This window comes from Rattus norvegicus, chromosome 19, assembly GCF_021556685.1.
Source record: "Rattus norvegicus strain SHRSP/BbbUtx chromosome 19, alternate assembly SHRSP_T2T, whole genome shotgun sequence".
In the NCBI taxonomy this organism is placed as follows: domain Eukaryota; kingdom Metazoa; phylum Chordata; class Mammalia; order Rodentia; family Muridae; genus Rattus; species Rattus norvegicus.
In genome coordinates this window covers 13,745,738-13,761,414 of record NC_141552.1, presented here as the reverse complement: position 1 = coordinate 13,761,414, position 15,677 = coordinate 13,745,738, and the positions used below count along the sequence as shown (strand labels likewise).

Here is a 15,677-nt window from a genome sequence, read left to right as displayed (position 1 = left end):
TCTTGTCATTCGATATATATAGATATAGATAGATAGATAGATAGATAGATAGATAGATAGATAGATATGATAATTTTTAAAAATCAAGAAATACCCTAATACCTGAAGACTCCTGTTGCTCAGGTCACTTTGGTCAAAAGGACAGGTGACTGACCTGCTTGCCAGCCAAACTAACACCCTAGATTCAGTTCCCAAAGAGCCATTCCACCCACCCCCACTAACCACCCACCCCAAGGCCAGGTCCCTTCTACCCACCTCACTGCTCTCCCTGCAGCTAGGTTCCTGCCTACAATTCCAGAAGACGCTCAGGTGCAGGACTCGGTAGTCAGAAGAACAGAGACCCCCTGCTGCACCTAAGGCCAAGAGACTCCCTACTAGATGAGAGGTCATACCGGTCACCAGAAATCCAGTCCACAAAGACCAGAAGACCAACAAAGAACCAGAACCTAAGGAACAAAACATCCATCACAAAGACAAACTGAGAAATCAACACCTAGAGCTATAATCATCCCAAAACCAGATGCCTAAACACCAGTGAAAGAGCACAACCGGGGCAACATGGCACCATGAGGCTACCCTATGACAGCAAGACTTGGTTAGTGCAGCCAAAGCACAAAAAAAAAAAAAAAAAAAAAAAAAAAAAAACTTAAAACCAACTTTATGAAGATGACAGAATTACTTAAAGAAAAATGTTTAAGTCCTTAAGGAAATCAAGGAAAAGACAAAAAAAATGGAGGAAATCAATAAATCCCTTACAGAATGACAAGAAAGCCAAGGGGGGAAAAAAAAAACAAGCAAGGGAAGAAAACTATTCAAGACCTGGAAATGGATACAGAAGCAATAGAGAAACAAACTGAGGGAATTCTGGGAATGGGAAATGTAAGCAAGCAAACAGGAACTACAAATGCAAGTATCATCAACAGAATACAAGAAACAGAAAAAAGAATCTCAGGTGTTAAGGATATACTAGAATGGCTAGATTCATCAGTCAAAGAAAATGTTAAATCTAAAAAATTTCTAACATAAAACCTCCAAGAAATCTAGGACCCTTATGAAGAGACTAAACATAAGAATAATAGGAATAGAAGGGAAAGAATCCCAGCTCAAAACCCAGAAAATTTAACAAAATCATAGAAGAAAATTTTCCTAACCCAAAGAAGGACATGCCTCTGAAGGTACAAGAAGCTTACAGTACCCCTAATAGATTGGACCAGAAAAGAAAGTCCTCACACCACATAATAATCAAAACACTAAATATACAGAACAAAGAAAAATATTAAAAGCTGCAATATTATTACCATTATTGTGGTAATATTAGAAGTACACAAGACACCTCAACTGAGATGCTAAAAGCCAGAAGGAGCTGGTCAGATGTCTTGGAGACTCTAAGGGATCATGAATGCCAGCCCAGAATGCTATACCCAGAAAAACTTTCAATCACCATAGATAAAACAAAGTCAAAAGTAAACAATGTCTATCCACAAATACAGCCCTACAGAAAGTACTAGAAGGAAAATGTGACCAAAGGACATTAACTACACAGGCAGGTAAAACCATAGGCAGAAAATGATCTCACACCAGCAAAACCCAAAGAAGGAAAGCACACACACACACACACACACACACACACACACACACACACACACAGAGAGAGAGAGAGAGAGAACCACAAACGACAACAAACAATAATAACAGGAATTAAGGATCATTGGTCATTTACATCTCTCAATATCAATGGACTAACTTCTCCAATAAGAAGACTCAGGCTAACAAAATGGCCTAACAAAATGAAAACAGGATTTATCCTTCTGCTGCATACCAGAAACAAACCTCAACATCAGCGATAAACTTCAGAGTAAAGGCTTGTAAAATTATTTTCCAAGCAAATGGACACAAGAAATAATCTGGCATAACTATTTTAATATCTAACAAAATAGACTCAAACCAAAATTAATCAAAAGAGATGGCTAAGGACATTCCATACTCAACAAAGGGAAGATTCACCAAAATGACAATTCAGTTCTTATTATCTATACCCTAAATTCAAAGTCAAACACTTGTAAAAGAAGTATTATTCAAGCTTAAATCATACATCAAACCCCACGCATTAATAGTGGAGGATTTCAGTACTCTACTCTCACCAATGCACTGGCCATTCAGATGAAAACTGAACTGAGAAATAATGGAACTAATAGATAATATGAATCAAGTACCTAACAGATATCTACAGAAGATTTCACTCAAACACAAAAGAATATTTGTTTGTTCTCAGCGACTCACAGAACATTCTCAAAGATTGACCACACACTCAGTCACAAAGCAAGTATCAACAAATATAAGAAAAGTAAACTAACCCCCTGTATCCTATCAGAACACCACAGATTAAACCTGGGTATCAACAACAACAGAAACTAAAGAAAGCTGACAAACTCATGGAAACTGAGCAATTCCCTACAGATCAACTTCAGGATCAAAACAGAAATAAAGAAAGATCTTAAAGACTTACTAGAATTCAATGTAAATTAACACACAATATACCTACACTGATGGAAAATGATAAAAGCAGTGCTAAGAGGAAAGTTCATAGCACTAAGTGCCTACATAAAGAAATTTGAGAAATCTGATACTAGCACATCCCAAAGCACTAGAATAAAAAGAAACAAACACTCCCAAGAGGAGTCGATGGTAGGAGTCAGAGCTGAAATCAATAAAATAGAAACAAAAACAATACAAATAATCAATGAAACAAAGAGTTGGTTATTTGCAAAAAAAAAGGAACAATATTGACAAACCCTCATCCAAGCTAAGTAAAACACAGAGAATATCCAAATTAACAAAATCAGGTGTTAAAAGGGGGACATAACAACAGGCACTAAGAAAATAAAAAAAAATCATTACATTTTACTTCAAAAACCTGAACTGCACAAAATGGAAAATGGAAAATAAATGGATAATCTTTGATAGATACCACTTACCAAATGGCTGAGAAACAAAGAAACATTCAACATCTTACTTAGCCACCAGGGAAATGCAAAGCAAAATGACTCAGACTCTGTCTTCTACCTGTCAGAATAACTGAGATCAAAAACGCAAGCGAGAGTTCATACTGGTGAGGATGTGGAACAAGGAGAACATTTCTCCATTGCTGGTGGGAGTGCAAACTTTCACAGACACTTTGGAGCTCAATATGGTGGTTTCTCAGATAATTGGATATCGATCTACCTCAAGAACCAGCCATACCACTCCTGGGCATATACCCAAACTCTATCCCAACATAAGGACACTTGCTCAACTCCATTCAAAGAAGCTTTATTCATAACAGACAGAATGTGGAAACAACCTAGATGTCCCTCAACTGAAGAATGGATAAAGAAAACACAGTATGTTTACACAATGGAGTATTACTCAGCTGTTAAAAAGAATGCATCATCAAAGTTTCAGGTAAATTGATAGGAATAGAAAAAATTACCCTAAGTGAGGCAAGTGAGACCCTGAAAGACAAACATGGTATGTACTCATTTATAAGTGAACTTTAGGACCTAGAAAGGCTAAGTAAGAAGAAGGATGCAAGGATCTCCCTGGGAAAGGGAAATCGAATAGATTCCAAGGGTGGACTGGGTTGATCAGGTTGGGAGTAGGGAGAAAAATACTGGGAGGAAAGACTGAATTAGAGACCATTTCAGGGGTGAGGTACTATGCAAACTCCATGGAACTCTAAAGAGTAACTTGACCTGACTGGCCGTCTTCTGTAACCAGGCAAGGCCTCAAGTGGAGGGATTGGGACACCAACCCAGCCACAAGACTTTGACCTACAGTTTGTCCCGCCAACAGAATGTTCTGAGACTGAAGTATGGCAGGATCTTCACCAAAGAGAGCAGAGAGACGTTACCCAGCCACTGGGTAACACAGATCGATGCAACACAGCCAAACAATTAGGTGAAGCTCCAGGAGTCCTGCTGAGGGGAAAGAGGAAGGACTGGAGGAACCAGAGTGGTCAGGGATGTACCAGGAGAACACAAAATCAACTGAGCAGGAGTCATGGGCTCTCAAAGAGATTAGGGAGCCTGTAGGAGTCTGACCTCAGTCCTCTGCAGACATGTTAACAACGGCTGAGTAACTTGGTGTTCTTGTGGGAATCCTAACAATGGTAGCAGGGGCTTTCTCTGATTCTCTTGCCTACTTATGGGACTCTTTTCTTCCTACTGGACTGCCTTGTCCAGCCTTGATGTGACGGTATGTACCTAGTTGTATTACGTGTTTGGTTGATGTCCCTGAGAGGCCTGCTCTTTTCTGAGGGGAGTTGGAGAGGGGTGCATCTGGGGAGAGAGGAGGTTAGGGAGATGAGATTGGAGAAGGATAAAAAGGGAAATTGTGGTTGGGGTGTAATGTATGAGAGAAGAATGAATAATAAATAAATAAATACTAAATAAAACAAGAAAGATTTTAAAATAATGAAGATCTAAGTGAAGATGAAATAACTTCAAATAAGTGAAGGGAGTAAGTTATAAAATAAACATAATTCATATAATCACCCTTCCTTTGGAAAGATACTGTCCTCATTCTCCTCTCTCACTGTGATTAGCACCTTGACAAAAACCAATTTGGAGAGAAAGGGAGTGTTTTGGTCTACAGGCTATTGTGCATCCTGGATGAAAGCCAATGTGGAAGCTAGAAGCAGAGACCAGCGGAGGGAAGCTGCTTAGTGGCTTACATCCGGTTGCTTGCTCAGTGTTCTTTCTTATACAAACCCAGGGTACAACCCACCTAGGGAGTGACACCACCCACAGTAGGCGAGGCCCTCCCACATCAATCAGTAATCAAACACTAACCCCACAGACCAATCTGATAGATGTAATTCCTCAACTGGGGTCTCAGGTAACTCTTTGTCAAGTAGACAAAACCTAACATAGATACCAGACTTCTTATTCTGTACAAGAAACCAACTCACAAAAATATATAATTTTTTGAATAAATATCTGATATCGAGAACTATACTTCCAGGGACCATCTCTGAACTTCATTACTAGAGAAACTTCCGTGAACACATAGAGTACCTAAAACCAGGAGGCTGAGATGCCGTGTTCTCTCCTGAGCACAAAACAAGCTCTTTCTGCGCCTATGCTGCCACGGCCTTCTGCCATTGGTGATCTTTCTTCTTCCCCCTCGGGAGAGCTAAAGAAAACACAATATGAAAGACTTTCTATTTGAGAGAAAAAAAAAAGAGGAAAAAGGTAGCATTTTTAATCAGGATATTTTTATATTGTGATTAGTCTAAGGTTGACCTAAAGATCAGAAATCACACAAGAAAATACTTAAAACTTGAATACTTTAAATATGATTTTTAATCTAGGAAAGTATACTATAAATAAAGTCAAGAAAATGTATGTGTAATATACAGGACTAATATATTTAATCACTGCCATGTCCTTTTGAATCTATTTTTATTAAAAAGGAACAATCTAGTTTTTTAAACTACCAAAAGACCCATAACTCACAAAACAATGCAAATACTAATGAAAATTTCCAATCTCACTAATGATCAAAAGATTAAAACAGATTTTCATCTGCTGGTCAAGTATTGATATTATTAATACCTAAAAGGATGTAGTTGATTCCCTCACGTCACTATTAGAGAGTGCAAATTGGTACTGAAAATTTTCTGAAAATATGCCTCAAATTCAAAATAGGTTTGCTTCCAAACGGCCATTCCAGCACAAGGATATATCTAAGAAACTAATTTGACAACACTCAATGAGTTGTAAGCAAGTTATTTATTGAAAATTTATTTAAAATAACGACAGCTTTTAAGCAACTTATGTATGGATCAAATTATGTCATTTAAGCATCGTGAAATATTATTCTCATTCTTAAGAAGATAGTGTGTCAGTATTTAAAACATTGTTCTTGATGGTTTACTTTGGTGCTATAACAGAACAAAATAATTTATAGCATTATACAACTTATTTTCACACTTTTCAATATACTATGCTTAAAAAAACAGAAATATCTGAAATCCATAAGAAGGATTGGAAAGATTACTCAATGATTAAGAGCATATATTGCTCTTATAGAGAACCTGAGTTCTTTTCGCAGGATTCCAAGGTTCCCTGACCTCCTCAGACACCTGCACTTACACACACACACACACACACACACACACACACAAACACACACACATACATACACATATACACACTCACACACACACACAAACACACACACATACATATACACACACAAACACATACACACACATACTCACTCACATACAAACACACACATATACACACATACACACACATACATACACACACAAACACAAACACACACATACACACATACACACACATACACACATACACACACACATACAAACACATACACACCCAAACACACACACACACACACACACACACACACACACATGCACACAAATCTAAAGGTAAAGTACTGTGGTAAAAAGTGAAAAATTGGAAGAGTCCATTAAAATGAACATGGTTATTTTTCTTTTGTCAATGAGCCTCCTTTTATCTTTCTAATAATTACATGAAACTGCGAAAGACTTTGTATTAAAACATAAAAATGTTCATCTTTTTAATAAGCTCATGAATAACTATAAGGGAGAGTATTTGTTTTTATAAAACAATGTTGATTTTATGTCTGCTGTTATAGAAAGATACACCAATATTTTCAGTATTGTTTGTTCATATCTAAAATAATTAGTTGTTTCTAAAATTTATTATTAAAATACAAAAATACATGACCTGGTTCTCATTAAAGTATAAGTGGTTGCATAGGACAATTTCTGTTTGAAAAAGCATGGGTAGCTCAGAGTTAATATCTTATGTGTACTATTAAATTAGCTATTCCTAAAAACGTATAAAATATCATGGTCTCTATATATACCAAACTGTGATGACACATTATTACTGAACAAATTATGATTATAAACAAAAAAAGAAAGAAAAGTGAAAGATCCCAAATTAACAACAAATGGTGTGGGCCACATTTTGGCCCATACATAATATCTGGATACTTTATACAATTAATTTTCAAGTCTCCCATCCTGTTCTTGGAACTCACACACTGAAAACTTGTTGGTTATTTTTGTCTCCGTGCCCACTCTTTCTTCTGGGAAGCTGCCAATCCTATCGACAGCTGGCCCTTGGGAACAGGATTAAATTAACAGCAGATATTCCTTTTTGAACCATTAGTAGATATTAAAAGGACAGAGTTGAACTAATCTAAATTTGTTAAATTGGAGTAAGAGAGTTACCTCCAAGAGAGTTTAAATTGCACAGTCAAAACTTAAAATATTTCCACGTTCTTCTCAGTAATCACTTTCTTAAGTACTCTAGTTTTTCTTAAATGTGAATTATAAAGTGTCCAGCTCTCTCCTTTGTTCTCGGAGATCTCTAGAGGCACTGGAGAAACCCGGATAAAAACATGCATGGCAGCATAGCCTAGGTTATACAAGCCCCACTTCTTTACCTGTCTTCTCGGGCCTCATCCACAACATCAGTAAAAATTCACAGAGATTCAAATTAGCAGACTTTAAAAGCCCGTGGCTGTTAGATGGCTAATGAAAATATAAACTGGTTCAACTGCTTTACAGGGCAACAGAGGGCAACATTCTAAATATCCTCCACATCCTTTGCAGTAGTGGTTGCATATAAGTATTTAGATTCAGTATTATCTGAGCCAGGCCAGGTTTGCTATTCTGACCCACAATGCACCCGTTCATCCACAAGCCTTAAAGCCATAGTAGATATAAGCAGTCTTTTAACCCAGTGATCATAAATGGTTTCCAACCAAGGCCCCAAGGGATTAGTTAGAATTGTGACAGTGTTTGATGCCCTAGTGGGTGGTTTATAATGCTTGTAAGGCCTACTCTTTTCTAGAAAATTAAAAATCTGCAATTTCAAGGCCAATGCACGAACTCATCTGATCCCATCACTAGTTTATGGCTCATTGCAAAGTCCCTGACTAATGCCACAGAGAAGGGCCTTGTCCTAGGTCAAAGCCACACCTAGGAGGCGTGAAAAGATAACACACGGCTAACACTGAAAACAAATGCCTGAAGCGTATGCTTCAAATTGCGACGATCCCTTAGGCCCCTCCTAATAACCACAGCATCCTACAGCATAGGTAGAGAGACCTCCATTTCTATCCTATTGCAGGTAAGAGTCTCCTAGCTCTAGTCTGCCGTTTGTCTGTCACTAGAGAACTATCTCCCGTGAACACACATCCGTAAACCTTCTGCACTCAACTGTTTCCTCCCAGTGTCCCCACAGAGCACAATCTCGGCAATGTCCACAAAGATGGGCTCCTTTAACTAGGCCTCCATATGCCAGAGGAGTGAAGATGATCCCGAGAGGTAAAGATCGAGTCTAAAATACAAAGGAGGCTAGTCCAGCACTCACTGTGCAAAAATGTGATTAAGTTAGAGAAATAAAGAACTGGGGCAGGGGGATGAAATCTAACGTTCACGGCGGAGCATCCTAAGCCAAGTGAAATGGCAGACGGCAAACATTTCCACCTGACCATGTGAAAAAGTTATCTAACATTAGAGCCCGAGAGTCAACAGTCACAGTCTACCAGGACTACCAGCAGACACTGGAGACCACTGGAGCATTTCAGTTTGGGAAGCCAGGAAAAAGACTGGAAATGTTTCTCTTATAAGCAAGCAACTGGGGCTGGGAGTGGCTCATTTAATATGAGCACCGACTGCCAAGCCCAGGAACCTGAGCTTTATCCCTAGAACACCCATGGTGAAAGGGAGAACCAACTCCTGCAAGGTATCCTCTGACTTTGATGCACATAATAAAATGAATAAATGATGAATAGTAAGTGTAATAATTTTTAGTTTAAAAACAGCTTGCAGGATATAGAAACTACTAAGTAGGAGTTTTTTAAAAAACATGAGTAATAAACCAGATCTTCATCTACAATGCGTATTTCTTTCTCTAGAAATCACAGTTAATCTAAACACAAACTGTCTACCAACATAGTCCCTTTTATGCCCAGCATTCTTTTTCCAGACATTCGTCAACACTGGAAGACAAGGCTTTTTCATGGGCAATGCTTCTACTCTTGTTTTAATGCAGTGCTCAGGTAAACTATTATAATATTTCTATCTTGCAATGTTTATACTTATGCTCTCTTTAGTCTACGTTATATGCAGAAGCTTTACCTGTTTTCTTTTTTCAAGAAACAGTGTCAAAAGAAATGCCACATTGCCGAGCATTCCAATGGTGAGCTAACAACCGCCCCTTCCTCTCCAAAACAGGAAAATAAAATATGAACATTTGTGGAGACAAAAAAAAAGCTCACACTTGGAAAGCAAGATTAAAGCAAGGAAATCAGCAAGGCTTTATATTTTTACATAAAAGGAAAATCGCCTTCTACCACACTGCCTGTTATTATGACAAATACTTAACATTTATTTTTAGATCTTTTGAATAACACTTTAACTGTATACAGGTCCAAAAATAGTCCTGAAAGGGATAATTTCTCTCGGTTACAATAAAAGTGGCCTGCTTTTCAAAGTCTGGGAGGTAATATGAACAAATACTAGATTCTTATTTCTTCCTGACAGGAAATGAATTTTGTCCAATACCTCCATGGGAGGTACGAAGTTGGATTTACTGTTAATAATTTTCTCAACTTACTGTTCATCTGTATGAAGGGACAAGAGAGAGAAGTCAAACCTTAGGACTTACTTTCTACTGGGTGGCCTCATCCAGCCTTGATGTGAGGATAGATATGTGCCTAGTCTAACTGCATCTTGTTATACTAAGTTCAGGGGTATTACTGGAGGCCAGCTGTTTTCTAAAAAGAAACAAAGGAGCAGTGGATATGGGAAAGAGGGGAGGCAGGGGTGTTTGGAGGAAGGGAGGGAGGACAGCCTGCAGTTGAGATGTATTGTATAAGAAAAGAATATATATATATATATATATACATACATATATACATATGTACATATATATACATATATATGTATTCTTGTATATATTCTTTTTTTTTTCTTCTTTTTTCTTTTTTTCGGAGCTGGGGACTGAACCAAGGGCCTTGCACTTGCTAGGCAAGCGCTCTACCACTGAGCTAAATCCCCAACCCCTTCTTGTATATATTCTTGTATATATTCATATATATACACATATATGGCAACTTTTGAAAAAAGCTTCAGAGTGACAGGCATTACTGTCAGATCCTGTTCTTTCACGTAAGTTTTGGTTTTACCTCAAAGCACACCATAATATTACTTTCGTCATCCTCTGATTCACTGGCCACAATGTCTTCCTATCGCACACAACAAGCATATGTTTAATTAAATCTGGAAAAAGTAATAAGCATCCTACATTTCAAGGATAGCACTACAGACTCCTCCTGTGTTAAATATATCCCAGTTCCTGGGTAAGCTGACAATTCAAAGGCTAAGCTAGAGAAGTCGGGACAACTCGGCTTTGTCGGTTTCCCAGTTGCGCCGTTCTAGTCTTCCTGTTTCGTTGAGGGAGTGGGGGCACCTTAACGGGGACAGAGTGTTCCATCAACACAACGAGAGCTGAAGCAGCAGCAGCTTTCTCCAACACTGAGGCTGTTTTTGCAAATGTGCATACTCTAGTTAGGGCTAAGGATATTTCTTCAAATGCTAATAGGAGTTAATTTGGTCACCAGCTAAGTTGAATTTAGAAACTGTCTTTTCTCTCTCGCCTGAAAGATCTGGTCCCGACTGTTCGTTTCTGAAGCAAGTATTTACTCTCTTGTGTGAAATTATCACTTGACGTTGATCTGTATGTTGGCACAGCGTAATTCCACAGATACATTTAGAAAGTAGCAATGCCTCGCTGTCCTTGTGTGTTAGATCTTCTCCCACAGGTCACTGTTTGTCTTTTATTGTCAGGCTATCTCTGCCACCACCCTGTGTCACTATGAAGAACAGTTTTGTGATCAAGAAGCCAAAGTACTTGACACCATGTATAGTTGTGGAAATAGACTCTTGTTGATGATTTCTATAAAGTCTGATCGGTTTATACCCTTTCCATTGTCCTTGGGATAAAAATTAAAGTCACTTGGTTTAGTATGCCAGGGCTCAACCATCTGCCTTTTGCTTTACTCTGCTAAGGCCTTCTTTCCCTCACTGATGTCCGTCCTCCAAATTGGTGAAGGTCAATTTCTTCCCACTGTAGGAAACTCCAAGTTCTTTGTTGCCCATGCCCTTTCTTGTCTAAATACACACACACACACACACACAGACAGTTTCATATGACACTTTCCCCCCAATTTGAAATATTCCCTGTAGGAGAGAAGCTCATATGACTCAGGAGGTAAATAAAACCTCCCTCGTTTGGGAGAAGAAACACTTGGAAGATATTTGAGGGCCCCCCCACCACCAGCAGTATAGAAAGGAATGAACAACTCAGGGGAGAAGACTGACAGGAGACTACAGTTGATTGCCCAGATGGATGTTGTGAGATCATTATTTTGATATCTCACGGGTTTTCTTTCTGGGGTGAGTCAATATGTATGATTTGTGTGTGTGTGTGTGTGTGTGTGTGTGTGTGTGTGTGTTGTATCCCCCAGAAAAACAAAGAGAACATGGAATTTATCATTGCCTGAGAGAATTATATTGCCATCAAAGAACAGTCTTCACTGGGACATTTCTTAAAAGAACCAAACATACATTTTGAGAGGTTTGAATAGGATTAATTTAATCATATTAATTAATTAATAGGATAAATAAATTTAAGGAAGAGAGTAATATAAGTCTGCTTTGTGACTATGCCAGATAGAAAACAGAGCCTCAAGGAAATATCTCCTCATAGAGAACAGATACAGACTTAGAAAGGAGCCCACGCTAAGGATGTGTTCATCTCTTCAGTGGTATAGCCAAAAGGGACCAGATATTGATGATTGTCCGTGAATTTTGTCACAGAATGTTGGAACACTAAATGCTCCTATCAGAATCAACACAGTACGCTTCATTGAGAAAGTCATGTGAACAAACAAACAAACTAGTATAACAGAGGGACACACACCTAAAACCCAGCTTCAGGGTACTGCAGCAAAAGCACTGAGCCCATGAGCGCAAGACAACCTGGGAAATACAGCAACACCCTGTCTCACTGTGAGTGTGTACACGTGTGAGCATGTGCATGGCTGTGCATATGCACACCTGAGAGTGTTTATGTGTAAATGTAGTCAATAAAATTAAGTGATATGTTTATTGATTTTCTTAGTGCTGCTGATCTTAGAAAAAGAAAGACTAGAAAGGATCGTAGAACAAAATGGCAGCCCCAGAAATGCATTTTTTAAAAATCTGCCAGTGTTATCTATGGAGGCTTTGAATTATATTCATAACTTCATTCTTTGCCTTCTCTTACTTCCAACATACCAGACCTAACTAGGCTACTAAATGAAAAACTTCTTAGTTCTTTGAAAGCAGGCACAGGATCAATGTTATTTAATAGCAAGAGGGTTGCACCAAGCCCCAGTGTCTTAATCAAAGATGACTCCCACCAAGCCATCCCTAGAGTAGCAGTTTTCCAACATACGAAGACATTTACAAACACACTACATCCAACACGGAAGGAACTTCACGTGCAGAAACCATAGATACTGCTAAATATTCTTCAGTGCCCAGGACTGCTCCATCCTCGCACTCCCCAGCACCATGTACCTCCCAACAGTGAACAACCTAGTCCAGTGCATTAATAGTGCTGCTGATGAGAAACCCGGGTGTAAATAGCCTCCTGATTCCCTTCATCGCTAGCATTCTCTTGTTCTGTATTTTTAGGGTCACCAGAAATTATATTAACTTCAGTGAAGTCATGATATGTGCGAAAACGCTCTCCTTTAATATCAGCAACTGCATTAACATCTACATAACCTATAAAAAAGTAAAATCATTTTTATAAATTCTGAAACAGAAATGTTACAATGGCCAAACTAATTCTTCATTCTGTGTAATTATATCAGTTTTTTTATGAGAATTCTGTAAACTCTTTAACCTAGTAACTGTCCCTTCAAACTACATTTTACACAATGCAGCTAAGTTCCTTTCATGATAAAAGTTAAAACGCTAACTCAAAAGAAAATATATCTGATTACATGCAACTTTTCTACTGATGCCCTCCTATATTTTCTTCATAATTAACACTGTAGACTCGCCAGAAATTGGATCTGACAACTTTTTTTAGTAAAAACAAATACCAAAGAGTCAGAATATACATCAGCTGTGTCCCTAGAATTACATCCTTTGATCTGATCTGATCTCCTGCTTTCAGCTGGTGCCTGCATACTGGAGGGGGAGGGGGAGAGGGAGAGAGAGGGGAGAGGGGGAGTGAGAGGGAGAGACAGGGGAAAGGGAGGAGGAGGGAGGGGGAGGGAGAGGGGGGAGGAGGGAGGAAAGGGGGAGGAGGAGGGGGAGAAGGAGAGAGGGAAGAGAGAAGGAGATCGAGGAAGGGGAGGACGGAGAAAGGGGAGAGAGAGGGGGAGGGGGAGAGGGAGGGGGAGGGGGAGGGAGAGACTGTATTTCCCACTAGAGCTTTGGCGAGTGTTTCCCAAAACACTTATGTTGTGAAATCTTGTATTGTTGTTGAGGATTCTTCAGGATCATTAGGCTTTTTATGTTCCTGATTTTAAACAGAAACCATGATCTTACATTAGTATCAATGAGTACATGCTTAGCCTCCCAGGAAAAATAATCATGATTTTTTTCATCTAAATTTAAATACGTGGGGACTCAGCAAAACCAAAGACTCAAAATGCAATTAAGGGTAACAGAGCTGGTAAGAGATAACTTCCCAAGTGTTTCTGTAGACAAAAAAATTCAAAATAAAATAGTAGTGACAAATTTACAAACAACCTAGTTTCTGACCATGTTATTTAATAATGGAGTCTCCAAAGCCCCCTGTGCTCACATGCATGATGTTTGCGAAGGATCTGACACAGAGAACATACCTTAACACATGTCAGCCACGGCCAAGGAAAGTGAGCTAGAAATTACTCCACAGTCCAAAACAGGAATTGGCAAATGAGAACCAAGTCAGGGGGCCCAATCCGCTCGGCTTTGTTCCCAGGGATTCAGCCATACACCATTCGTTCACACATTGCCTAGAATTCTTTTATTTCTCTACAATGTTATGATACAGCCAAGGGGACCTAATTCAAACACTAACACCGTGCTATATGGATCAGTTTACGGCTTAACTGAATAAATCTCTCTTTCCTCAAAAAACATCCATCTCCCAACAAAGACAGAAGAGCAAAGTTGAGTCCTTGTGTCCGAAAACCATATGGCTGTAAACCTAAAATATTTAGAATCTAAGCCTTCACTGTTTCTAAAGACCTGATGCCTTGAGGGATAGGGTTGGCGGTAAGTAGCTGGTAGTCAGAGCACAAGTTCCTTCTGCAGAAACAGGACTGCTCATTTCTCTAAAGAGTCGTGACTCTAAAAGGGCATGAGGTGAACTGACAAAGTAAACAAATGACTAATCCAAGAGATGGGGGAAACAGCTCTCCAAGTACTGTATTCCTCTCACCACTACCTCTCAAGTGCATTATTATCAAATGCTGCGTTCTTCTCAAGCCACTGGCATGGAGGTTGCCTCTTCTGCAGATTTAAAATGAAGATCATCTCGAAACCACTCTTGGGCAACCACACTGAGTTGTAACGAAGAGGGGAAACACTGGATAATGGGGAGGTCTGTTAAGATCACGTCTTGGTTCTGCCATCAATAAGCAGTGTGACCCTGGCAAAACCCTTTCTCTGAACTTCAGTTTACTAACCTACAAGACAGATCTAAGTAATAAATATATATGTGTGAGGGGGGGGATAGTAGGATATATAGTGGGATAGTAAAGATCAGATACTAAGAGCACTGCTAATCTCTGGGAACTAACTAGTATGCACACTAGTTTTAGGATTAAGCTATTTAAATCCCGTTTCTGATCACTAAATATCACCGATAATTGTCCCCTCCCCAAATGTTTAAAATTTTTATGAAGCGGTCTCATCCGCCATTTGACTGCCCTATTGCAGGGTTTTATTTCAGAGTTGCCTTCACTGTTCTCAATGCTTCCTCACTGCACATGCGCATTCCAAATCAGCAACGGGCGCCTTGTGAGACTCCCTGGGGTGGCAGCACAGCAGCGACTGTCTCAGCTTTAAGCCCCACCCACGTGCGCCGCGACCTTTTGAGTACCTAGATCAATGTGAGGCCAGCTGCCTACTTAACACATACAAGAGTGCCCAGAACAAAAACACTGAAAAGGCCAGACATTATTCTATTTTCTATCGCTTTGAAATGTAGTCCAAACATTTTATGGCATATTCTACTGTGTAAAATACTATTTTATCTGGAGAATGAAAATATACTTTTTTTTTTCCAATTTCTCTTTACCCTCACCCAAGAGAACTCCAAAGCCCCAGAACCACGCTCACCTTAGCTTCAGGCTCAGGGTCACCTTCTGCAGCTAGAGAACCTTCAGTCCTCTTTAGTGGTTGTGGAGTCGCCCAACCCACCCTTGTTGTCTGCCTAGCTCCGCCCCCAGGGCACTCTCCCAATCATAGCTGCCCTGCCAGGCCCCATTAGTGCCCCCTTCTCTCACTCCTCACAACACTGTGGATTCACTAGCCTACTTCTCTGTGGGGGCAGCAGGACCTTGCTGCAGCA

At 39.4% G+C, this 15,677-nt stretch overlaps 1 protein-coding gene and 1 non-coding gene across 5 annotated transcripts in view; one reads left to right on the top strand and one right to left on the bottom strand.

Moving 5' to 3' along the window:
• Nucleotides 1-15,473, bottom strand: part of LOC147998803 (IQ domain-containing protein M-like) — a 208,622-nt gene extending 193,149 nt beyond the window's left edge. For 2 of the 4 annotated variants that reach the window (XR_015643765.1, XM_087595439.1), the window contains exons 1-2: nt 15,446-15,473; nt 5,055-5,172 (exon numbers count right to left, since the gene is read on the bottom strand). The gene's annotated coding sequence lies outside the window, so the exon portion shown is untranslated. The remainder of the gene's footprint in view (nt 1-5,054; nt 5,173-15,445) is intronic. The other 2 variants (XR_015643767.1, XR_015643766.1) reach the window with 1 other exon arrangement.
• U3l4 (small nucleolar RNA U3 like 4) lies at nt 4,986-5,192 on the top strand. Its single transcript, XR_015644462.1, has one exon. It is a non-coding gene; the product is annotated as a small nucleolar RNA U3 (small nucleolar RNA).
• Nucleotides 15,474-15,677: the final 204 nt, after the last annotated feature.